This window comes from Macrobrachium rosenbergii, chromosome 25, assembly GCF_040412425.1.
Source record: "Macrobrachium rosenbergii isolate ZJJX-2024 chromosome 25, ASM4041242v1, whole genome shotgun sequence".
In the NCBI taxonomy this organism is placed as follows: domain Eukaryota; kingdom Metazoa; phylum Arthropoda; class Malacostraca; order Decapoda; family Palaemonidae; genus Macrobrachium; species Macrobrachium rosenbergii.
This window is the reverse complement of record NC_089765.1, coordinates 37,326,910-37,353,697: the sequence shown is the minus strand read 5'-3', so window position 1 is coordinate 37,353,697 and position 26,788 is coordinate 37,326,910. Positions and strand designations below refer to the sequence as shown.

At 35.2% G+C, this 26,788-nt stretch overlaps 1 protein-coding gene across 3 annotated transcripts in view; it reads left to right on the top strand.

Moving 5' to 3' along the window:
- The window catches only part of Dh44 (diuretic hormone 44), a 358,705-nt gene that overhangs the window by 11,324 nt on the left and 320,593 nt on the right, over nt 1-26,788 (top strand). Inside the window, exon 1 of one of the 3 annotated variants that reach the window (XM_067127362.1) lies at nt 26,668-26,788. This exon is cut by the window's right edge and continues 566 nt beyond it. The exons of 1 other annotated variant lie outside the window; for it this stretch is intronic. The gene's annotated coding sequence lies outside the window, so the exon portion shown is untranslated. Of the gene's footprint in view, nt 1-26,667 lie in introns of those variants that run through there. One more of the 3 variants, XM_067127354.1, reaches the window with a different exon arrangement.

The window sequence follows — 26,788 nt, the reverse complement described above, 5'->3', positions numbered from 1 at the left end:
TCCTGTTACACCTTTCAGACCTTCCTACTCCGTTTCCCTTCAACGCCGGATGACCTCAAAGGCCCCTTTGGCCTAAATTCTATATTCCTATCCGGCATGATTCCTTTGACGGTGTGAATATTTTTCACTTGTATGAAGGAAAATTTAGCATACATTAAGATCACTCATTGTAGTTCCGTATGCCGCCTTGTATGGCATTCCATAATTACAAATGATTACTAAGTAATTAACACAAGTTTGATTTCCAAAAAAGTCTTTATACACGCGAAGAGAATTTAACTTGGCTTGAATAAACACGTAGACAATATCCGTGTGAGGATTTTGACGGTAAGAGTATTGTACAAGAATTTGAGAAAATGCAGCCTTGAATCTGACATCAAAATCGAAATTTTTGACAATGATGAGGCTGAGTTGACTGAAATCCATTTCAAATAAATAGTGATAATGTTTAAACGCCTTTCGAAATTAAGACATATTGTATTTCACAAACATGTTCGATTACGTCAAGAATAGGATTTTCCTTGTGTTAATCTAATCAGCGAGTAAATACTAATGAAAAAGGTCGTTTTTTCTCAGGTTTTAAAAGAAAGCTTTGCATTCTCTGAAGACTTAAGAAGAATAATAAATAAACGCACCATCTCTCTCTCTCTCTCTCTCTCTCTCTCTCTCTCTCTCTCTCTCTCTCTCTCTCTCTCTCTCTCTCTCTCTCTCTGTCTCCACACCGGCTTTAGTATTGAAATTAACCTTCATTGTCATTGAATAATATACGGTATTAATACCCTTGGTTGACCCTGTGAGGGGAGAAACTGTTAATATTGTAACATGCTCTTGGAAATACGCATCACTTATATGATTATCGTGTGTATGTTGAATTGTCATTTTTTTACGATGAGAGGGAACAATATCATTCTCAGTTTACCCCGTTAATGTAAGATACGAATAGGACTTCACTCTGAGTTAATTAAGCCTTATTTACTGATATCCATTTTATAATTGTACTTATTGGTGCATGTTGTTTCTCAGTTGATGTGTTTTTTGTTTACTTATGCGTTTTTGTGAGAGTCAATAAAAGCACAGAGAATGATGAATTCTAGGAAGTGTATAAAAGCATAACTGAGGGAAATAAAGGTTATAAAATGAATCCACTGTTGGTAAAACGGTCCTTTCCCAAAAGGTTGTTACGTGATACATACTGTAATGCATTTTGGGTACATTTGGGGGATAAAAGTAAATGGTTCCGGATTCTTCAGATCTTTGCCTGTTGTCCATTAAAGCTACTGAGCTTGAGTTCTGAAACATGGTTGTGACCTGCTATGTTATTATTGCACAGGTTCCATATGTTTGGGGAATCAGTCTTTCCATCTGTTTAAACCTAGTGTCAATTTGATACGATAGCCATTCTTTTAGTTTTCGGTTTTCAGTCTTCTTCCTGCCTTGTGACGGGGGCTTTTCTGACTGGAAGAATGATCAAACAAACCAATTAAACTCATTCTCAGTCAAAAAGAATATGTATATATATACATATATATTATATATATATGTATATATATTATATATATATATATATATATATATATATATATATATATATATATATATATATATATATATATATATATATATATATATAAATTCTGTCAAATGGGTAAGTGAAATATAAAGTAAATGAGGTAAAGAAAAGCAATACATATTTGTATGTCAAATGGGTAAGTGAAATATAAAGTAAATGAGGTAAAGAAAAGCAATACATATTTGTAAAACTGGGTTGCGAGGACACAGTGCGTTTATTAAATCAAAAGAAGGGATCAGTTAAGTAGTGCAAATGATATTTTGTAACAAAAGAAGGGATCAGGAAAGTGTAAGTGATTTTTCGTAACAAATTACGATAAACACGAAAGGGTTGAGACAAATCCTCTGAATATTTGAAGACCAGGACATATGACCAGACTGTGGTTTAATGCCTTCACGCAACAGCGGAGTCCGTTTAATCAGGGATAATGTTGCGTGCAAGTGTTGATAAAATGTTGCATTCCATTGCATTTCCACCATAATGCATGGTTTCATGGCCCTTGGTAAAAAAACATATGTTATCGGTATCTTAATCATCTGAAATAAATATATGAATATTATAGAAGTTGAAAAGTCGGTCAGTATAATACAGCTACTATTGAGATAAGTGTGAATTAATTTGAATAAGTTTCTCTACAGCAGCCGTAGATATTTCATTGTTATATTAAATCCATGACACTGAATCCCCCTACAACTGATTATTTTAGGTGTGTAAGCCAAATCTTAAGGGTTAGATTTGATCTCTCTCTCTCTCTCTCTCTCTCTCTCTCTCTCTCTCTCTCTCTCTCTCTCTCTCTCTCTCTTCTCTCTCTCTCTCTCTCTCTCTCATATATTTATATTTATAAATGTATATATATATATATAGTATATATATATATATATATATATATATATATATATATATATATATATATATATATATATATATATGTATATATTTATGCTTGTATACATTCATATATATGCATACATACATATATATATATGTGCGTGCGTATGTGTGTGTATATATATATATATATATATATATATATATATATATATATATATATATATATAATATATATACAGTATATGTATATGTATATATATATTATATATTATATATATATATATATATATATATATATATATATATATAATATAATATAATATTTATTCGTGTTTGTATGAATGGGCTTGTGTGTAATATTTGTGGGTGTGAGTATTATATGGACATACGTGAGACTAAATAGGGGAAATTAGGGTTTCATGGATGTAAAAAAAAAATATGTTGCAGTCTTTGATAGGTATATTCAGTGGAATATGCCTCAAAGGAAAATCTGTTTTGTATAATTTAGCGTTTGAATGGCGCCCTATTTACCTTCATCATCGTTCATTAGTAGAAAATGTTCCACGTATCCTTTGAGTAATTTGGTAGGTGAAGTACTTGTGCTGTTACCTTGCTCCATTTTGTTTTTGCTTTTGTTTTTATGTCATTTTGTGTTAGGCGTACCTTGCAGTAGTTTCATGAGTAATTTTGTTAATTTAGGCTCGGTTGTGTTCATTAAGCTACATACATTCGTAGTCAAAGTGTATAGCGTAAGCGTTTAAAAATCTCTCTCACTCTACTCTCTCGCTCTCTCTTCCTCCCCCGCTTCCTCTCTCAATACAAGCTCTCTCACTCTCACCAGTAAAACTATAGCCTCATTGAGTCAATTAATGGGATGAAACAAATCGTGGTCAGTGGGTGGATATACAAAACTATCAATTTGGCAAAATATAGCCCACCCGTATTCCATAAGCCAGTTTATTTTCCATATTCAATTTTTGGAAAAAGTTTTGTCATTTTATGTAATTATTTGCTTTTTCACATCGTATTTTTTCGTGCGTCTGCACATTTTTGTTTAACTGTTACAATTTACTGTTTTGTTTTCGGGGCCAATGTCAAAACAAACAATCGGTCGCAATAGCAATACATGCTTTCCAAAAATAGTAACAGCGGGTTTGATGACATCATGGACTGAGAGGTACGTGATATTCCCGTCCGGACAAACGAAAGGGCCATTTGTATGCATCGCTGCAAGCTGTTATTGGTATGCAAGTGCGTAAACAGATTCTAAATATGCCTCCAACGAAACTATATCTTAGTGAAACTTGCAGTTGGTTAGGACGTTTATGAGGGAATTTGGATATGTTTTCCAAAACACATCCAAAGGGAAAATCTTACAGCTGATAATGGAAACTTGGATATATCTTACACGGTCCTGTTTTTCCAAAACGTATTTTCGTAGATTTTCAGGATGTCAATAAATGCAGCTTGTTTATCAGCAAATTTAAAAAAATATATATAATTTTGTACATGAGTAATGTGGTTTATAAGTTTTAAGAGTTTTACCTGTAAATGGCGTAGCGTAAAAACTATTTGATGTCTAGATATTTATCTGTTGACATAACAGTATGTCTGGGATCCTGAAAAGTATATCAAGGTCACTCACGTTGTTGTTAGATTGTATAGGTAGCCATGACTCTCTGTCAGTCCATGTGATCAAGACAAATCGTGAAGACAATGAAAAAACAAAATGATACACGAACAGGAAAGTTAACATATGAGATTTGTTGAAGATTAATTATAAGGAACTAATAGTGAATTATCACCTTTGTATGATCCATTTGAAATTTAGGAGAGGTACAACGGGTAGAGCACCTTGATGTAACTTTTATTTTAATGCTTTCTTGGAAAGGTTCTGATACAATTACGCAACAAACGCCTCCTAAAAGAATGGGTTGTTATGCACATAATAAATGCTTGTGTTTAGTACTGGCATTTCTCATAAATGTCGTTTTTGAAGGCTGTAAAACTGTCAGTGTCAATAAATGCAATTTTCAACGTGCTCTATATGTTTATAGGCACATTCCAGGTACCTGGTAGGTATAACATTTAACTACAGAGATCGGTAGCCTAAGCTTACATTTCTAGGATTTCTATCCCCAGACTGCATCAATGTACTGTTTATGAAGTCTGTCTCAGTAGCACTCGGTAACCGACTGGATATTGCGTCTCCCATAACCTCTGTTGGGCAAGCCATGTGCTCGTATCAGAAGCCTCTTATGCCTGACGTGGGTTGCCGAAGTTTTTATTTCTCCTTAGACGTCTTAAGACTTGTCTACCTAATTCTTATGAAGTCTTATGTTTATTATATTTCGATATGGTCATATACTGTTATCAGGCGAGCTGTATATTAGTGTTAGAAGTATCGCACCGTAAGCGGGTCGTTTTTCTAACACGTCTTTTGGGTCATGTATACCTAACTTCTGTCGTGCTGTAGGTACTCTATATGTTGCGTGTGGCAGGGGGCTCCATACGCCTAACCTTTTGTCTTGTAAGGCAAATATCTCGTCGTCTGTGATCTTCGCTCAGGATGCCACTTGCCTTAGTTTGTATATGGTGGCACTATATGATGTTTTGGCGTAAATTTTATATGTCTTGGAAAGCAAAACTGTGAATTAGTGCGGGAAGAAACTTAATTAAAAATACCTTTATTTTTTTATTTATACCTTTATTCTACATTACACATGTAGTTTCAAACATCGTAATTAGATTTCTTTTATATTTTATGTAGCTGTTATCCTTTTTCCTCATAAAGAAGAATGTTGCTGAAAGAGACATTACATTCTCGAGTTTAATAACTTGCAATCCAGAAATTAAATTATTTTACTTTCCTTAGACAGAGCGCTCGTTATTATACCGATCGCTTCGATAGGGCGTCTTGGATCGAGCTGAGGCCGCGCGTATATATATATATATATATATATATATATATATATATATATATATATAAATATAAATATATTATATATATATATATATATATATATATATATATATATATATATATATATATATATATATATATTTTATTATGGTGAATAATGTTTCCTCGTACCCATTTTCTTGTGCAGCGATTGACTCCAGAAGGGGTCAGCCTATTGGTTGCAGCCAGTATATCAGAAGGCGTATTTACTGAAGCGCCCAGTATTTCTTAGTGGTCGTCCATCCATCCAAGTAGTGATTAAGTCGTACGTCGTTGAACTTCTCAGATCTGACGAACGTATAGGTGTGTAGGGATCGGGTTGAAGTTGTTCGTGATCACTTAAATACTTTGGAATTTCAGCTAATTTTTCGGTTGAGTTTCTGTAGAGAAAGATTAAAAGGTTTGCCATTTCTGAAAGCTCTCACTTTTAATCCTAGAATGTTTATTGGGAGCACAGAAAATTGGAAAAAGCTTTAGCAGAGAGAGAGAGAGAGAGAGAGAGAGAGAGAGAGAGAGAGAGAGAGAGAGAGAGAGAGAGAGGGGAATTCAAGAGATTATCATGTAAACTTGATGAAAGGGAAACGAGTCCCACAAATCCATTTCCAATTCATGCAAATGGCTTTCACCCTATTAACCATTGACCACGTAAATAGCGTTGTTAGTATTTGCAGATTGAATGTTTTAGCTGGCTCCATGATACATGCGGAGGGGAATTGGAAGGGCGGGTGACGGATCGCTAATGAGCATGTTGTCACTGACTCTTTTAACGGTTGGAGGTCTCTAGAGTGGCTAATTGAACTGTAAATTTTTTGTTTGGAATTTATCATATTATTGCTGTGTATGGAAGAATTGCAAGATTAATCTCATATATAGAATGTATGTATATAGATGTGTGTATAAATAATAAATTAAACGAAGGCTTATTAAGTCGTAATGACCAAGATTAAGGGTTACTGTAAAATCGCAGAGTCCAACGTGCTTCTGAAAAAGGTGCCTGGTAAATCTCCTCAGTCATGGATAGTATTATTTGGCATGATAATGAAATTAATATCTAATGGGTGCACAAGAGACAGTATCTGACTGGTATACCTTACATGCTATATTTCGGTGTACCTCACGCTGTGCACTGTAGGCATTACTTCGGCTGTTTGCAGCGCCCCTTCGGCCCTTAGCTGCAGCCCCTTTCATTCCGTCCATATTATCTTTCATCTTTCTTTTCAGCTTTTTTCACCCTTTCTTGACAGTTTTTCATCATTATTTGCAGCACTGATGACCTCACAGGTACTAGCGCTTGGCCTTGGACCTGAATTTTAATTTCCATCCCATTCCATTCAGTATTTGTCACACTTGTTAAACACATCATCTTGTTACCTCTAGAACAGTTCTGTATCGTAGTTATAGTGAACATCATCGACGGGAGTTTGCGTGGCCTAGATACTGAGTAAGTGGCGACATCATATCTATGATTCAGAGGGGCGTCCGAATCCCCTCTCACGTACGTCTCCAAATACGTCAGTTGCAACACTTCAACGAACTCATACCATACAGACCTCGTTACTCCCTTGCCCCAGCACTCATGTCCCATGAAATCGTGCAGTAGATTCAGAAAGCCGGTGTAAAGCAGGCATCATAGATTCATATAGACATACAGTACACATTGGCCGACCTTAACAGGAGTGACACACATGCACAAATATATATTTTTTTTAATTCTGATGCACATATGTCTATTATTTTTAGAAACATATGGATCGGCATTCACATTCGTATAGCATACGAAAAAGACAGCCCTAAAGTATGCATGTATATGTACATACATAATCTATATATGTATATATATATATTATATAATGAATTTATATAATTATTTTTCCCTTTAAAAACTCCGGGATGTTTTTCTGATTTAATTTATATAATTGAATAGTTTTGCTGTGCAATGTCGATCAGTCTTATTGCATGTAATAAGTCACGTTCGAATTACATAACGATGCAGGCAAGTTTGCAAATTTTCAGGTGTTGTTAATGCAGCGCTGTGGTGGCGAGCTTAGTATAAGTCACCCACTAGAACGCTGGATTGATTGTCTAGAACAGTATTTTTCAAAGTATGAATCTCGACTTGCATATAGGCAGTGAGCGATTTGCTAATGACTGTTAATTATGACTAAAAAGCGGACTAAATGACCTATTTCAGCTCTACCACTACAGTAAAGAAGAAGTTGAGGGCAATGCTCCTCATTTACTGTTTTTCAGTTATTTACGGTTTCTTTTTTTAACCCGTTGCTTACGAGCTTTGACGTGCTGCCCCACCATTCATCATTCCTTGTCACGTCAGGGATCATATGACCATTATTTGAAGCTGCTGCATTCAGAGAAACTGTCACTATCTGACAGAAGTGTTGAACGTTTCAAATCATTTGTTAGGCAACATTGTGTGTAAATATCTAGGAAGAGAGTACAGAAGGTATTAGGTACAAAGAAATAATTGTGTGCGGCTGGTCAGCATGTGGCTTTTTACCACATTTGGAAAACAAATATTCAAGAGACAAACCTCCTTAAGTTGGTGGTAAGCGCTCTTTTGAAGTTCGGGGGATCGAGTTGCGCTTAAACGAAAACTTACCCAGCATAAAAGTTACAGTTTCAAGAAACTAACTTCAAGAGATCTAATTGTGAGTAAACTTGTAGGATTTCTGCAATTTCCTTTGACAGACATTAAACTGCGGAGGTTATACATTGCCAAAAACAATACCCATGTTATGGAACTCATTTACAAAACAGGAAGTTCTTGAGACAAAAACATGACGTGAATACCAATGATCGTAGTCTGGGAAGTAAATTTAGGAATTTTGGTGTGGTTAGTTTTGCTGGAGAAATGGCAGCAGAATAAGATGATGTTGAAGTTGTACGGAATAAATTGGCAGGGTTTGATCTTCCATTTGAACACACGCAGTGACTGATGATAAAGTGAGTGTAATGGTGAAGTTTGGAAAACAGATGAAGTGTGATCATCACCCCTTGTTTTGCTGTGTGATGTTCTTGATCGGGGACAGTGATGTTGACACAGCAGTTCAAATGGAAGAGAATACTTCATGTTGAACGGATACTAATGAAAGGACATGTAAGAAGTCCGAAGAAGATAAACACTGACGGTGTAAATATCCATGGAACTAAAAACAATGTGAGAAATTGAAATTATTTAGGAAGCCGCCATTAAACATTTGAACTCAAGAAAACTATGGGACAACTGAACGTGATCAGGAAAAAGTAGTAATATTAAACTCCAAAATGCGTTTGACCAAACGTTGGCTACGTTTGAACGGTTCCTAGAATAGTTTGCAGTTGCTAAAACTCTCAGTAGATTATAAAATAACACATGATGTCAGGGAAATAAAAATATTTAACTTTGAAAGATGCTTTGATAGCTTTGCAGACTGTATAACTGGGTGCTGATAAATTGTTAACTCTTAATTTTACGGTACTTTGCAAAGTGCTGAAGGGGGATTTTAGGTTCATCATTAGTGAATTTCGTGGGCAAAATTCAGCATTTGTAAAGAAATTGGTGAAGGTTTTAATCACGAGGATCTATGAGGAAAATACGTTAGTTTTGATGGGACACATTAAATGTCAAAGTGCATGTGAAATATGCTGTTGAGTAAGTACCTTGAGTTAATCTATAAATTTTGTACTAAAAAGTTCGCTATCTCCATGATTGAAAAAATACTCCAGTTTCGTGTCGGTAACAGTAACTTTTTTGTTACCAGTTTACGATAATGAAACGCATGATTTTTAATTCGATTTTTATTTGGTATTACCTGCGATAATAATAGCCAATCGAAGTGGAGCAACTAATATGAAAGTCGTTGGAAAATATGTTATGAATATTCTAAAACCTCACTTTTTATTTTATTATGGATTTTGTCCGAGTGGAATCCAATTAGTGGACGATTAAAGATTCTCATCACAGTATTTGGTTTGATCCCCTTTGGCAAGACTTTCCGTGTCCATTCTGGATTTTTGAGGCTTTCGGAAGTTGCTCGTTTGTTGTTATTTTGGTTGTAATGATTTCACAAAAAGTTTTCATTATTATGTCGCCATAAGGGTAAACCTTTTAGTTTACTGGTTATTCTGTTGTTATATACATTTTTCCTTAGGCTTTGTTGAAAGCGGTGTAGGTTTTATCATAAACTTGAGTGACCATTGTTAATTTGCATATGGTTTTTCTTCTCTTATTTATGGTAGTTGCTTATCTGTCTTTTAATTATCACTGATAGATCGGTATTTGGGTCCTGTGTTTGTGTGTAAATGTCCGTTTGTAGCATTAGGCAATCATATATTACCATATTTGGAAAATAATATATTTAGTGATGGTCCATTTTTTCGTTATTAAAACACAAGCCACTCAGATTCAAGAGCAGAAGGGCATTACTGTAAATGGGACTAAAAGGAAGATAAATTAGTCGAAAGAGTCGAGCAGGGCTTACGATTTTCCTTGCTTGATTCTTCAAGAATTCTTTTCTTGATTTTCACTGACTGTAACGCAAAAATGGATTTCTGTCTTTTTTCAGTGTTGTATAGGGTTCCATATCTTTTAGTTATATAAGATACATTTGACAGAACTCTATTTTGAGCAACCAGTATCCAATATCCGTGACATAAGTCATACAAGTTACACTCATCATCATTATCATCATCATGAAAAAAACCTCCAGGATTAGTCGGTTTTAGAAACTTTGCCGAAGCAGTGGCCAAGGTAAACGGTTAAGCTGAAACTCGACAGATAGAGTCGTGTTCAGGCAAAGCATGAAATCGATTTTAATCTCCTGAGACCAAAAATAACGATGTCTCGGCAGTTTTATCTGTCAAATGAGCGTCTGTTCATAAAGGTGTAGTATGTACTTGCGCAAGTTTTCTTTTGATTGTATGTAACCATTGCAAAAGCAGTATTTAGACAAAATTGTCCATGCAAACTAAACGACAAAACGCCGAATGAAAATAACTAAATGATCAACTTTGGAAAAAAAAGTACGAAAAAGCTTCCCACGAGTAATGACTCAAACCTAACTAAAATGGCTTACGGTTGAAGCCCAGGCACAAAGGGTGTGCTATATTTTATAAAATTTATCAAGAGTATTTTATATCTATCCAGTGCCCACGGGTATGTAAAAATCCATTATAACGAGGGATAGGTACATAGATAGGTGGAGCTGGCTGTGAGTTTTTTTCGGTGCACATACAAGTATGTGAATTAAAATACGAGTGCAGTTCACTGCAAAACAAAACAAAAAGGGTCCACGAGATGACGTTTGTGAAACCGTTGTTAGTACGCCACGGTGTGAAAGTGTTGTTAGTACATCACTAAAGCAATAAAAAAATGAAGTAAAACATAAAAGCATAAATGGTTTCATCAGACAAATCGCTCAAAAAGTTCACATTGCGATGATGAGAATTAGTTTATTATTCGTAGTTTCTAATTTTTCACCACCTTTGTAAAACAGATATTACAATCATACATTCATCTAAAGCCCCAAAGCTCGGCATTTAATTGTTTTCATTTTCTTAAGGTGCCGGGATGACCGTTTTTCTTATGGTTGTTCTTGAAATTTCAGAGGTCCAGCCATTAGAAGAAAGCTTTATTCTTGTATTTTTATTAGTTTTCTGGACGTTTCAGAAAATAGACAGTTCTGTCATCTGTAGTGAAAGTAAATCGAATTTGTAAGAAAAGGACTTTCAGACTTGATTTAACATGTGTAAATTGAACAATTTTTCGTAATATAAACTGGTGTAGTGTGGTATTCTTTGTTGTATAGGGCCTTGAGGATACAAGTGCACTCTGGGTTGTTCATATAATCTTAATATTAAATTCTCCATCTCCATCTCCTAATAGGCCACTATTGCTTCATTGTTACATTACCTTGGAGCTTTAAGGTTGATTTCCTCTTTAAAAGTTTCCTTATCATTCCATTATGTATATAGCATGTTGAGGTCCATACTAGGCAGCTCTGCACGAATATCAGTTTGGCCCTCTGGAGTTCAGCTGGCCAGGGGCTGATTTTGGTCGTGAGGACATGCAATTTTTTTTCACTAGACACCTCCATGTTACTGTTTTGACCATCTCAGTACATTTATGTGCATTTCCAATGTAGATTTTCAAGGATGCTTCCCTTCCATCTCGTGGGCCTACCCAGTGGTTTTCTACTTTTTAGCATAACCTCCATCACCAGCTGTCTAATCCTGTCATCTTCGAGGATTTTATTAAATATGAAATTAGAGATTGTTTTGGTATGTTCATATTAATTGTGCAGCCTTCTTCAGGATCCAGTTATATCTGACACAGGTCCTGGAATTCGTATAAGGTTATGAAATGCAATCAGCTATTGTTCCAGGTACAAAGGATGAGTCCAGGTCATACGTCCACATAGATTTTTTTTTTGTGCTGTAATAGATTCTCTATTTAGGTGCTCTTGAAGGAACTTCAGTAGAATCTGTTTATAGGTACAGTTCCAGAGGCTATCTTTGGTTTCATTTTGGTCTTATGTTTTAACATTCGTTTCAGTAATATAAATTATTATTTTTTCAATATTAAAAGAAAACTTTTTCTTCGTGTGTTTGTTGACTTATTTTGCACATTTTAGTATTTCCAAGTTGGTATCTAATCCCCCATGGCTGGAATGAATCTCAGTTGGAAATACGAGCGGGACTACAGAGTCAACTCTGTCAAAAAAGGAAAGTGCGAGCGTCCGTAAGACCCAGTCTAATCTAGGTTATCTGCTCTGAGAAGGTCAGATGATACCCAAGAGCACATTTCACCAAGCCAGTGAAAATTATTCTTTCAAGTCTTGTTGGTTAATACTATAAGTAGCCAGCAGTGGATAATGAATCTCTTCTGACAAACGACATAAAAATTGAGAATCGGTATTCATTGCTTAATATATTCAATTTCGTTATTCATTGCTAATATATTCAATTTTCTTATGTTTAGAAAAATGCCACTAATTTCAATTATTAATAAGCAAATTGCATAACTTGTCTCCTGGTAACCATGTTTACTATAGAACAATTACCACCACTTTCACAGCAATGGTGATAAAAATGAAATCTGAGGTGATCATTTAGTGAATAAAAACAAATGTTTTTAGTGAAGCAGTGTATAACCGTATATATTGTTATATATATACTATATTTATGTATATATATATATATATGTATATATAATATATGTGTATATATATATACACATATATACACGCGACTTTTTATATGAAAGTAATTGATTCCTCGTAGCTTATAACGATGTGATGGGGTGGTTTAGTAGTAAGAAATAGGTACATGAAATTCAGAATGGTCAGGAATTTTCCCTCAGAATTCCGTAATGTGAATTTTGGCCAGCCAGGGCGCAGGATTCCTGAGATGGTTACTCCCCCACACATACAACCCTTTCCCCTTTTATGAGCAAGGTATCCTTTTTTTATTTGAGCAAGAATGGAAAGTATTCGGGGAAGATTTAATGCCGCCGGATGCTCAAATTTCATTATTTTAGGATACCTCTATTTTAGGACGGCCTTAATCTTTTGGCCTTGGTTTTAATCTCTCACCGCCTCCCCTCTACCCGCGTTTTATTTTCTGTTGAAGATATTCTTTTATATGATCGTAGGCTTCTGCTTGTACATTTTAAAATGCCATATTGAAGTGTGGGTTTATCTTTTAAATAGTCTCGTCTTTTGAATTGAGCGGAAGAAGGCAGAGAAATTAAGGTAGAAGTTGTTAATTATCTGCTGCGATCAGCTGAAAAATATTAAACCTCTGAAGATGGAAAAGTAAAAGAGAGAAAACTATAAAAAGTTGTAAAATAAAAGTTTAGGAAGGCAACGAAACTGATAAATTTAATGATGACACGAGTTAAAAGAAGGAAAAAAATAATCAGAAGGTATAAATTCATGTAGCAAAACTAAAATACATATAATAAAACGTTCTTATTAACTCGTAACCATTCAGCCCTGTTATATATTTTTACAATTTGCTTGTAGTAACTCAAGCATTCGTGATATATATATATATATATATATATATATATATATATATATATATATATATATATATATATATATATATATATATATATATATATATATATATATATATATACAGTACATGGCATTGTATATAACAGCAAAGAAGCTAGAGATTTCCATAAAAATAAAGCACATGATCTGGTCATTAGTCCTAGCCAGGGTGGCGGATCTTGATAAGGGAAAAATCAGAGGTTTAAGTGCTTTAGTGTATTTTGACTTCGTTAAACAAGAAATATTAATTCTGTTGAAGCGGTATCAAAACACGATGTTCATTTCTGTAAAATAGTGCAATGTGTTTGCTCGTCCCTGATGGTCTTTCTTTTCTCTTTGATGTAAAGCATTAGAAAGACCCTTTTTGATGGTGCCATTTAGTTTCAATCATTGACTCTTGCTTCCGGTCTGGGAGAGGTACATAATGAACGGCAACCCAGTTTCCAGCTCTAATTGCACCTTTTTTGCCATTGCTAATATATTGATGGCTACCATTGCATCAGCGCAACTTATATATTTTCATTCTAGACTCAGCATTCGACGTTCAATCTTTTTATCAGTACCGTATAATAGAAAGTAAATGAATGAAGAGCTCTGATTTTCCATGGCTTTCTGACCCGTCTAGCAGCTATGCCATGTATATTAGATTAATTTCTCTTAATTCTCCTGGCAGCTCTTATATCCACCGTGGTCAGTTATATATATGAATGTTTGTTGCGCTCCAGATATCCAAGCTTTCAGTAGGTCATGAAATTTAACCTACGATGATGGAAACCTGCATAGGACGGTAATAACAAATTAACCCCCATAGCTCACAATAACAAATTTCCTGTCATCGATGTCCATCCACGTACGGGGATAGTGCCGTCAGTGCACGTGGCGAACTGTAGACATTTCTAAAGGTTGTTTGCAAGGTCTCTTCGGCCCCTGGCTCCATCCCTAGCCATTTACTTGATCACGGGTCCCACTTCCTTCTTCCATCTTGCTTTCCAGCTACTACAATTCCATCGTTTCACTGTCCTAAGCGCTGAACGGGTGAAAGTGCCCCAGTGCTTGTCTTTATAGTCATTTCCCTTAACAGGAGATGTTTCCGGGGGAAAAAAACACCACTGCCATAGCCATACTTCACTTGATGAGATGTGGATGAGCCCCCTTTGCAGTAATACTTTTCTGACATCAGCTCTTTCATGCATCTACAGAGAATGCTCATCAGCAGCGTGTTGAACACCTCTACACATGCAGTGTGCCATTCTCCCCTTTTATTTAATGTGTTTATCCTTTCTTATCCTCGTAGTGGGTTAGCGCTGTCAGTGCATCTTACGTGGTGCACTGTAGGCATTACTTAAGGTTCTTTGCAGCGTCACTTCGGCCACTAGCTGCAACCTCTTTCATTCCTTTTACTGTACCTCCGTTCATATTCTATTATTGCCTTCTGACTTTCCACCCTAACAGTTGTTTCATAGGGCAGCTGCGAGTTTCTCCTCCCGTCACATCTTTCAAACCTTACTGTCAGTTTTCCCTTCAGCGCAGAATGACCTCATAGGTCCCAGCGCTTGGTATTTGGCATAAATTCTATATTCCTATATATTCTACCCACTTTATGTCTATCCTTCAGAGACTTCGGAATTACATACTTTTTTCCATTTACCTTTCATTGTCCATTCCTTCTACAAGACCGAACGAATCTGAATACTCTGATGTATCGTTTCATAAATGCTACCCGTTTTACCACTGTACAACACGCCACTTCTCTTGTCCTGTCAGATTATTCTAACGCCCAATGTAATACAGCAAACAGTTCAACTCAACAGCTGCAACCACACACACACACACACACACATATATATATATATATATATATATATATATATATATATATATATATAGATAGATATAGATATAGTATATATATAGAAATATATAGAAATTATATATATATATATGTATATGTATATATGTATATATTGTATATATATGTAGATATATATATATATATATATATATATATATATATATATATATATATATATATAGTATATAATATATATATAATATACAGTATATATAATATATATTATACATATATAATATAGAAATATATATATATATATATATATATATATATATATATATATATATATATATATATATATATATATATATATATATATATAATATACAGTATATATATAATATATATATATATTATACATATAATATATAATATATATATATATATATATATATATATATATATATATTGATAAAGAATATAGATGTAATATAGGCTATATATGTATAATTAAAATAGGTATATATATAAATATATATATATATATATTATATATATATATATATGTGTGTGTGTGTGTGTGTATGTATATCAAATGTTAAGCCATAAATACCCTAATATCGGGTTCAGTTTACCCTGGGATTAACCTACACCTAAAGGTCTGCCCTGCAAAGAATTCGAACCTGTGCTCTTTGGGTTTGATACAGAGGGAGACAGTCGACGTGTCGAGTAGGCTCTGAAGCAAGACAGAGTTAATTTCGACTCGTTATTTTATATATCCCTGTCGAATTCATGTTTTGTGCTTAGAATCGAAATCAGCCCGTCTCCTCCATGGTAGCTGATTGCTCGGTAGTTAGGATAGTTTTGTCACGTACACGCACGTGACTTTTGTGCAGCGTCATCTGACTGCCACTGTATCACACCCAAAATGCGTAGGCTCTGATCCTTGGGGAGCACATGCACTCATCATATATAATTCCCGCAGGGGTAATTTAGTCCCGAGGCAAAGTGAATTAGATGTTAGGTCAAGGGGTTATTTGTGACTTAAATAATGTTTGTGAGTATATATATATATATATATATATATATATTTATATATATATATATATATATATATATATATATATATATATATATATATATATATATATATATATATATATATATATATATATATATATATATATATATTTATGTATACATATTTTATGATGGCGTATTGCTCACTGTAAATTACTTGATTTATAGGCTTATCAAGACAAGATTTCCAGAGCCTTAGACCAACCATAGGGTATTCCCTCTACCCCAATCTCGTGTAAAAGCAAAATTAATATAAATACTAGATCCAGGTTGTATGGATACTCAACTTTATTAGCAGCATCAACAGGGATTTACTTCTCCCTTAAGTAAACACTTCACATAGGCAGACTTTTCAAAGGTGAGACTAGTCGAGACTACAAAAAGGGTTGTTAAACCCAAGGAGTCAGGATCCTCAGCAAAACACTATACACTCAAAGAGGAATAAGAAAAGACTAAACTAAATAAAAATAACAATATTCATTAGTGAAATGAAGATAGCTGTAAATGATGGTTGGGCTAGAAACCTCATTCACCTAAAAAGAAACCCAAGCATTCCCCATTCGCCTACGCTAACACTCATACGGATAGGAGGAGGGAAAGTCAGAGGGGAGAAAGAAAACAAGCTCACGATGGCGAAACAAAACACAAACAAGCTATAGTAGAAGGCAAAGATATATAAGAAAAATAATCCTTATTCGTATTCACAACAGTCAAATACTAAAACCTAACTTACAGCAATAATATAACTCTTTAGCCAAAATCCTTATACAGTATATATAAATCCAACACTGCAGATGACAGTATACTTGGAGTTGATTCTGCCGATGACCATCAGCAGTCCCCGTAGTGTCCGTAACATGACAACGTCAATAGTCTCTTATCAATAATATATGTACAGTACACCCTACGGGCGCTGTAACGCTCCGCGACAGCGAAGAGGTCCGAGGTCCGAGGAAAGCTGTCGCGGAGGTGAACGCCGTGATCAAAGCTTGTGTTCTTAGCGATGACTGTGCCCTCACGCCGCACGCGGCACAAGACTCAGAAGGGCAGACACAGACGAAGAATCGCTGAGTACTGTCCTGCCGCAAAACACCTACGGGAAGGAGTAGGCAGTAGCGAAGCCGGGTAAAGCTGCAGCACTTTATGCACTTGCCGCAAAGCAGACGAAAGGAGCAGGCAACGGCCGAGATGAATTAGTGCAGTATCCTTGTACTCCACCACGGTCCACGCACAAGGGTAGGCACAGGGGCGTCATTGGGGGGGCGCTGGGTGGGTCATCTTCCCCCCTCAAGACTCAACTTGCCCCCCCCCCCCCTAAGACCCAAGTTGTACCCCCAAAAGCCTCAACTTGGCCCCAAGAAGTAACAGCATGTTTTCTTTTTTAAATGTGCAATCATAAATACAGCATATAAAATTTCTCAGAAATATTATGTTTCTTGATCTTTGTCTGTCTACTAGCTACCGGTGATGATGAGATAAAACATATATAGTAGTGGGAGTATATAATTTTTGCTGAAATACCTCGCTCATGTGGCTTCAGAAACATAAAATAGCTCAAAATAAAAAAAAAAAAACCTCAGCTGATTAGGCTCGCTTCGCTGGCCAAACCGTCTTTGCCCCCCCCCCCCCCAACAAAAATCTGAAATGACGCCCCTGGGTAGGCAACGGCAAGCTCAAAAATGCGGCAGACCTCTCGCTCAAAATACTGGGGCGTGGCTGTTTTCGAGTGACGAAAATCCCAAACATACCAAACCTCCGGCGAATCATCCAACGACTCAAAAATATGAAAATAAGAGAGACAATGATCCCATATGGGTGTGTTACCTATAACAAACGAAACACCCGGCGGTGGGGAAAGAACATCCCAAACCCTCATTTAGCGGCAAGAAGTAAGCAAAACTTAAGTTAACAGTTACGTTACTGGGCAAAGATGATTTACGTTTACTTTTCATGATTATATATTATATATATATATATATATATATATATATATATATATATATATATATATATATATATAATTAATTAATAGATACGTAGATACATACATACATACGTACATATATAAATACATATATAATTGAATATATGAACACACTTTTCCCTGTCCTACCTTGTTAGTTATATGCATCTGCTTTTCCGAACTTGTCTTTTCACCTCAGCTTTTAGGATTTTGATATTCAAACCTCTTTAGCTGCTCTTCTTAAACCCCTTTCAAAGATATTTTCTTTCAGGCAGAGATAACGTATCCTCGTTATAGTTTAGGCATTGCCAGTGAAACGGCAAGCTTTGAGAGAGAGAGAGAGAGAGAGAGAGAGAGAGAGAGAGAGAGAGAGAGAGAGAGAGAGAGAGAGAGAATTTCCTCCTCAAATAACTCTGCTTTAAAGTTAGCATTCAGCAAACATTGTATTGGAAGGTCGTATTCAAGAACAAGCTCATTGTTTGCTGTCGTTTAAAGAAAGGAATGAATATATCCTTTATATAGATTCTGATTCACAGAAAACCTGAATAGCGCACTTTCTAGAACAAGCGCACATCAAAGAAATTGCGACATTATTTTCTCTGTTCCATAAAGTCCTTATTTGTGACAGACAAATGAAACCAAAGACTTACCCTCTTCATTGGAAGGTATACTGTAACCACACATTGCACTGGTGTGTCAGAGGAGAACTTTGAGGTGACTATTCGATGAGAAGCTTCCCATGGTAAGAATATTGTCATTGCTGTCTCACATTTCTGTACTGTAAATCATGATTGTATTCAGTATACATTTTGTTCCCTGCGTTTCTGATCACTGAATTCAGTTCTTCGTTCGGTTCTTGAAAGACGGATTTTGAGTAGTTGTATGTTTTATTTTTGTGGTCTTATTTTCAAAACACTGCAGTTCACTAAGTTTCAGTTTGTTGTTCCTTTTCCCATTCAGAATGTAGAGTTAAATATTTTCCGAGGTAATATGACGTCATGTAATATTTGCGTCATTTTGCACCTGCAGGAACGGGAACTTAAAAGAATGAATCATCGCAGCTGTGATAAAAACCTCTTTATCAAACGGAATTGTCTTATATTTCATTTTATTTTTTATGTCATGTTCGCTAAGGTAAACTAAGGGGTAATACACATTTGCAAGTATAAGACTGACTGAATATGTTTGTAAAATACAGATCAGTCGCCATCCGAATAAAGCCATACAAAAGGAATTTTTTTATCGGATAAACTAGAGTCAATCTTGGCGCAAGTGTATTTTCTCTTTGTCGGAGTGGCGTCCATTGTTGTACTCGAAGCTTAAACTGGTGATGTACATCATAATTCCATGTGTTAGTCTTTTTCACATTTTTCATAACCGATTTCCAGTAGGTCCCAGCAGGGGTTGAGTCAAAATAGTTTTCTGATGATAATTCATAAGATAAGTTAAACATTATAGAGGAAAAATAAAACAAATGAAAACATTATTTCTGAAAATTAATAGCAGTTCTTTTCCATACCTTGGATTAAGGAACAGTAAGTTTTAAACGTTAAATTTGTCTAACTTCGCAGTCTTTTTTTTTTTTAAGGATTTATTTTTCTGCTGATCTCTCATGCAGTTTTTATTTAGTCTGTGAATGTTTCTACGCCTCAGCTCATTTATATACTTTATCAAAATTATATGGAGCATTTGTGTAAGTAACTACAATTTTCATCACAACCACCCAGATGTTTGTCTTGTTTTTATTTTGCCTCTGATTAAGGTGTGCTGTCTCACTTCTGATATAGTTGGCCACATGCATCTCGATGTACATCATTGTAAGCTAAGGTAGACATCTCACAACTCCGCGGTGTATAAGTAATATCCCTGGGTTTTGCAACGAGAAACTGTTGGCATTGCTTCTTGTGAGACAAAGTCGTGAAACATGTAAACAAGTGACTAAAAGTACGTTTAACATATGGCAAAGTAACAGTAATAATTTTTTTTTCTCCGATATTTTATGCTTGGACAGGAAGCTTGAGTGCTTATCTCTTGAAGACCAAAGCCTGTGTGGATCCTGTTTCCTTAAGGAATTTAAGAATGAACTGGGCTTCGTATTGTACATAGCTTTTAATGTATCTTGTCTTCCAAACATTGGTGCCTACCATATACATCAGTTCTGCAGCTGTTTTCTCTCCAGTCACTTCTCGTATTCCATCTATACAATTCTCCCCCAGCCGTCTTACTACTTCCAGGTATTTTTCCTGCAAGACTTAAAACCTCCAAACCCTTTCTTCGTACCACATGCTCCAAAAATTGATGTTACCTGCAAGAAATCGATTTTAAAAGTGGCCCCCCCCGCCCCGACCATTCTTTCTCCCCTTTATAACTTTCCTTCTGGTCCTTGACACTCAACACCCTCCTGTACATGTACATTTCTAGTGCTTACAGCATCTTTTTCATTATGGTTAAAATTGTCCACGTTTTGTTTATAAAAAACAAAAGAAACTGAGGTAACTGTTGATTCAAGAGAGCAGTACTTTGCATCTTTTGATAATCTTCATTTGGTCAGCATGGTAAAATAAATCAAGGGTTGCTCAAAACTTTATAATTTATAAGCCCCTTTATCACAATTTTTTCCTTTCTCCAATCACCATTTTTGAGAGCCCACATTGTTTCTGACTGGTGTGAGAGTTGCATCATTCCAATTAACGAATTTTTATCAAGCATCATTCTAATTTAGAGACCTATAGCAAACACCCTGTCTCACTTATCTAGTCCAGCTCCGGAGAAAACAAGAGAGTAGGGCGAAGGAAAAGAAGAGTGGGGATTGTACCCTTGAGAAGAAGCTGAGGAGAAGCTGCTGTCACGGAATTTTCCAGTGTGGTGATTACTAAATTCCAATGTGGGCACTTAACAATTCTTAATATAAAAATTGGAAAGGTACGCACTTTCAGTGCTACTGCATTCCATTTGTGGCTAACTTCTAAGAAATTTACAACAGTTTGTGAGAAGAGCTGGTCTGACGCTTTTCAATACCAGGTGGGCAATTCTGATGGAAAATCTTTCATTCATAACAGATGTCAACATTATCAGTCACCGTTTATTGTATTGTTGGCGTATTTTAGAAATTTCATGTATGCTGTCCTCTGTCAATATTAAAACCGAGGCCATTTCATATAATCTGGTACCTTAACCCATGTTTTACTTTCTGTTCTCATTTTGACGCAACAGGGGTGTAACATCTCTTTTACGGGTATTAACATTAAATAGGCTGTACAAGTGTCTCCTTAGACTGAGTAACCTCTTCGCATTGGTATTTAGTTGAAGTGTGCATCTTTTGCTACTGTTACGTGCTGTATTTTTTCTTACTTTTCACATGTAAACTGCGGCATTCCCTTGTGCCTTTGCTAATTCCTCTAATCTGTCCGGTTGTAAAAAAAAAAAAACAGCAACAACAACAACAACAACATAGCCTGTAGCTTCCTTTCAGGTTATGATTTAATTTATTTTTTCATGGGGTGAGTGGTAAGAGAGTTTACTTGTTGCAGCATCATGCATACAATAAAAAGCATTTATGATATTTCTGGCGCTGATACTATAATCTGTTTTCTTTGAACTAACGGTAATGATCTTCCATCTATCACGATTATCTTTAGTACTATTTTACGTCAGCTAAAAAAAGACTATAATATGCTTAAAGGAAATTATATATTTTTTATGTTCAGTGATAGGATCTGGTAATTTTTTTGAAATGCTGTTTTTATTGGCTGTGATTGAAATTTTGAGCAGTGTGTGATAGCATATTCATAAAATTCAGTGGAAGAGGCATGTGGCTAAACTGTGTTCAAACATTTTCTTGGAACAATCAGCAGCTTTTTATGCTTAGTTCACCCAGATAAGGTTCCACTGTTTTGAAAAGATAAATCTGAAATGAAGGTCAGTTCTCTGGGGGAACAGTTCCTGGGAGAATCAGAACTGTGGGCGTTTTGGTATTTTGAAAATAATGCAACATTTTGGAAGGGACTGTAACACTGGTATTTGGTGTACGTTCTCAACAATATTTCATCTTTTATGTAATTTGCCAAACCAAGTTAAATTTAACAGTTCCAATTGCCTAGTATATATTTCAGTCGCGTATTTATGAAGTAGATATCACGAAAGATCCTATATAAGCATTAAAGGTCGTATGAAAGCGGAAAATGTTGAATTTCTCTAATGAGCAGTCATACTTGATTTTAGATTAGGCAGATGAAGAATGAGGACGCGGAAGACAATAACCACAACCAGAGCAAAACAAAGCGAGGACGATTATGGTCTCTGGTAGAGACCATTCATATAATGAACAAGCTTAATGACCTGCCAGTTTGGAAGGGGATATACGGAGCTTTTAAATTGAGGCATAAAAATCTATGGAATGTTCTGATTAGTTTTGGTGATATAACTTCCTAAACTTGCCGGAATAACTGCGAAGGTGTATCTTTTCTTTTGCTCTTGTTGGAAAGGTATATTTTATTAATATCTAAGTGTAGTTATATAGTTCATAAGCATTAGTATAAAAACTTGGTATTTTTTTATTACTATCTAAGGATAGTTATTATTATAGAAACCTAGTATTTTTTTATTATCTAAGCGTAGTTATATAGTTCATAAGCATTTCCACAGAAACTTGTTTTTTATCATTATCTGCGTGTAGTTATATAGTTCATAATCATTAGTATAGAAACTTGGTATTTTTTTTTATTATCATCTAAGTGTCGTTGTATAGTTCGTAAGCATTAATATAGAAAATTTGGGCCTTACAGTAAGTTTCCAGTCTTAATGATATAGACTTTAAATTTTCCGCAGATTTGGTGTTTCGAATGTAGAGCTTGACATCAAATTCCAGGGTATGTGTTATATTACTTTTCCCAGTCAAAACGTTTCGATGTAGATTGTTATTCATTACACTAATTTATTACCTATTTTTTTGTTCTTTGTATTGAACAACTACCAGTTCTTCGGAGGCTTATTTTTTTCTTTGTATTGAACAACTATCAGTTCTTCGGCGGCTTTTCTGGCAAGCTAGGGAGTTTGTTTAATTGTCTGAATAATCCTGTCTGAACTTTCCTTCCCCTTATCGAGGAAAAATTGTATTATGAACCACTTCAATACTTACTTATTACGTTCTAACACTGTGTAAACTTTGTCGGTCATCAGTCCCCTTAACCAAAATGATGATAATAAAATTATCCTTTGGAACTTTGAATTTATTTTTTTCTGTGTTGGGAAGCTGTTTTCTTTGTATCTCCTTTCAAATCACTGTATTCATATTCTCCATTAGTATATCACTTTACAGCATTACCTATTTGCCTGTTGGTTGATACTTAGCACAGTTACACTTGTGTTCCCACACGCCACCCATAAGTGGAAGTTTCTATACCTATGCTCGCATAGCTCTTTATGTTTTAGAAGTAAAGGCAGTTAAGTCTGTTGTGTCTCAAACCTCGAGCCCTGTCAAGGCGATGGGAACCTTTAAAACTTACTGATGATATTGGAGGGGCTCATCTTTCATTGCAATGCCCCTCAAATGCATGAATGCCTGCTGGTGTGTGAATGAGTGACCATTTAGGTGGAACCACAAGGCAGCTTATGGTTCCGTGACCCGAGCCTCTGCCGTACCTGGGGCTAACATCAAGATCTTGTCCCCCCCCTCCTCCTAACAATTGATTCATAGTGCAACTGCTAGGTTTTCCTCCTGTTCTGCCTTTCAAACCTTTTTCATGTCAGTTTCCGTCTCAGCGCTGAATGACCTCATAGGTCCCAGCGCTTGGCTTTTGGCCTAAATCCTATATATTCTATTCCTAAATTGTCTTGTTCTTATTTCAAATTTCCAACCTCGATTTTTTCATATATATACAGTATATATAGTTATATATACATATGTGTGTGTGGTTGTGTGTATTTGTGTGTATGTGTGTGTTTTCAGGCAATTTTTGGCTTCTGTGAGTAGATTGCAAACCCACAACAGCATTACCAGTAAACTATTGTTGAAATCACCAGGAGTCGAGGCATCTTAATCCAGTACCAGTCTCTACTGATTAACTTCTTGTTAAGGTGAACAAGGATGAGTTCGCTGCTGATACCTGAACATACAGAAGGTCAGTTGAACACCCCTCCCTTTTATATATATATATATATATATATATATATATATATATATATATATATATATATATATATATATATATATATATATATATATATATATATATATATATATATATATATATATATAATGTGTGTGTGTATGATTATAATCTCTTGTTTATATATATATATATATATATATATATATATATATATATATATATATATATATATATATATATATATATATATATATATATATACACATACACACACATACACACATCTAAAGAATGAAGTTGCATTCTTTTTGAGAACCACGCCATTTTTAGCTTCACACACATATATATATATATATATATATATATATATATATATATATATATATATATATATATATATTTTATATTTTTCTTTTCTTGTCTTGTCAGAAATAAATCTGTTAGTTAGGAATGATAGATAAAAAATGGAATGTATTTGCATCTTGTGTTTGATTATTGAAGATGGATGCAAATACTTTCATTCTTCAGTAATCAACAGTAAGTTACAGTGGGTCAGCATTTGACTGGCTATTTATCGACTAGGGAAGACAAACTAAAGTTCCCATACCCTTGGTTAAATCGAAATTCATGGGACTTATTATTAGATTCCTTGATGGGGTATTTTCTTCACACCATGATTAACTATGCAACTTGTTGAAAATATTCGTAGTTGATTTAGTGAGGAATTTATCGTATGTTTGACATTTTTAGATATGAGATTTTCAAACTAGACTGTTGAGGTCAGTGGTGGCTGGGTGATACTTCCCGTGGTGATGCTAGGTATTCCATAATTGCCGTGGACATCAAAAGCACCTTGTGCATTATGTATTAACTTTCAGCTTGTCATCGCCATTTCGCAATTATAATAAACCAAGTGTTAGCTAGTATTGCTATTCTCCGTTTAGTTATCGTCGTGTTTCAGGCGTCTATTTTGGCTTTGCTGCTGATTTTTATTTGATTTTCAATTAATGAATACTTTAAGTGGAAACGTGAATTGGATTGTATATAAAGAAAATATTGTTGATAAAATGAGTATATATCGATACCTTTTCAGTTCAGTTTAACGGACTTTGTTATTCGCAATGGGGTTGCAAATGTCTGCGCAGTTGTAGATTGAGTTTTATTTTATTTTTTTTTTTTACAGCACCGAATGAACTTTGTTGTTCCACCCCATGTCTTTGCATTAAAGTGGGCTTTAAATCGTGCTAGAGTATTTCAGTGGTGACATTTAAAAATTTGGCCTTTTATTTGAGTTAATGAGTTAGTAGATCTCCAAGATTGAGATGATTTAGATATGAGGTGAGGAGATGAGGGAGAGAATTTAGTAATCCGAGCGAAGACCTGAAGTCCCAGGGAATCGTGGACAAAGTATATGGATAAAGACACAAGAATATGGGCATTTGGGAGAAATCATATCGCCATTAACATCGAAAATGTAAAGTCTTCTTTAAAAACATGAATTGTGAAGACGCTGAAGGATTATGCAAAACCATGGACCGTCAAAGTACGGATTCGGTTTTTTATGATGTTAATTTTGCATCCCACAACAAAGAACATTAACCTTGAAATGTAAAAAGAGAGGAAAAAAAGACATTCTGACCCATTAGCATAAACACAGTTATTTACTGTCATGTGGGTACTGGTTAGCAAGACCATTGTTATGTTCCATTACACAAATGTGAAGTCTTGAAACTTGTGAAAAGTTCATTAGCATTTTAGATCAGGAAGAGCTTTAGTCATCGATGGCCACAGGAATAATGTTTTTTAGACGGTTTCTAGGTTTAGAATTTGTTTTTTTATCTGAATATTAGATTTTAGAACTATTCGTGTTTGTTTTTTTCATAAAGAACTTTCTTTGGTTATTATATGTATGAGCACTGTTGTTTTATGTATATTGGCACGTATACATTCTTATTATGAATAATGGCAACGGTATTTTGATATTAGAAACGTTTAATTATAACTGTTTTTCCTTATTTTGTTTGTAAGTCTGTTATTCGATAAGGGCGTCACAACAGCTTGTCGTCAGCCTGGCGTTAAAGACATGAAGACTAATTTGCCCAGTCAACGATTCTTATTTACTCAACAATGGAAGTGTTAAAAGTCATGAGGAGAGAGAGAGAGAGAGAGAGAGAGAGAGAGAGAGAGAGAGAGAGAGAGAGAGAGAGAGAGAGAGAGATTTGGCTCGTATGAACCTTAGACATTATACAGATTACCCCCTTGAAACATCCCATCGGATGTGAGCAACAACTAGTGACTAGTCAGTCACTCGGTCGTCTCTCTCTCTCTCTCTCTCTCTCTCTCTCTCTCTCTCCCGTCTGTCTGTGTGTCTGTCATCCATCCATCCATTGGGTAACTGCTTTCCCTTGATTCGTGTTGGGGGT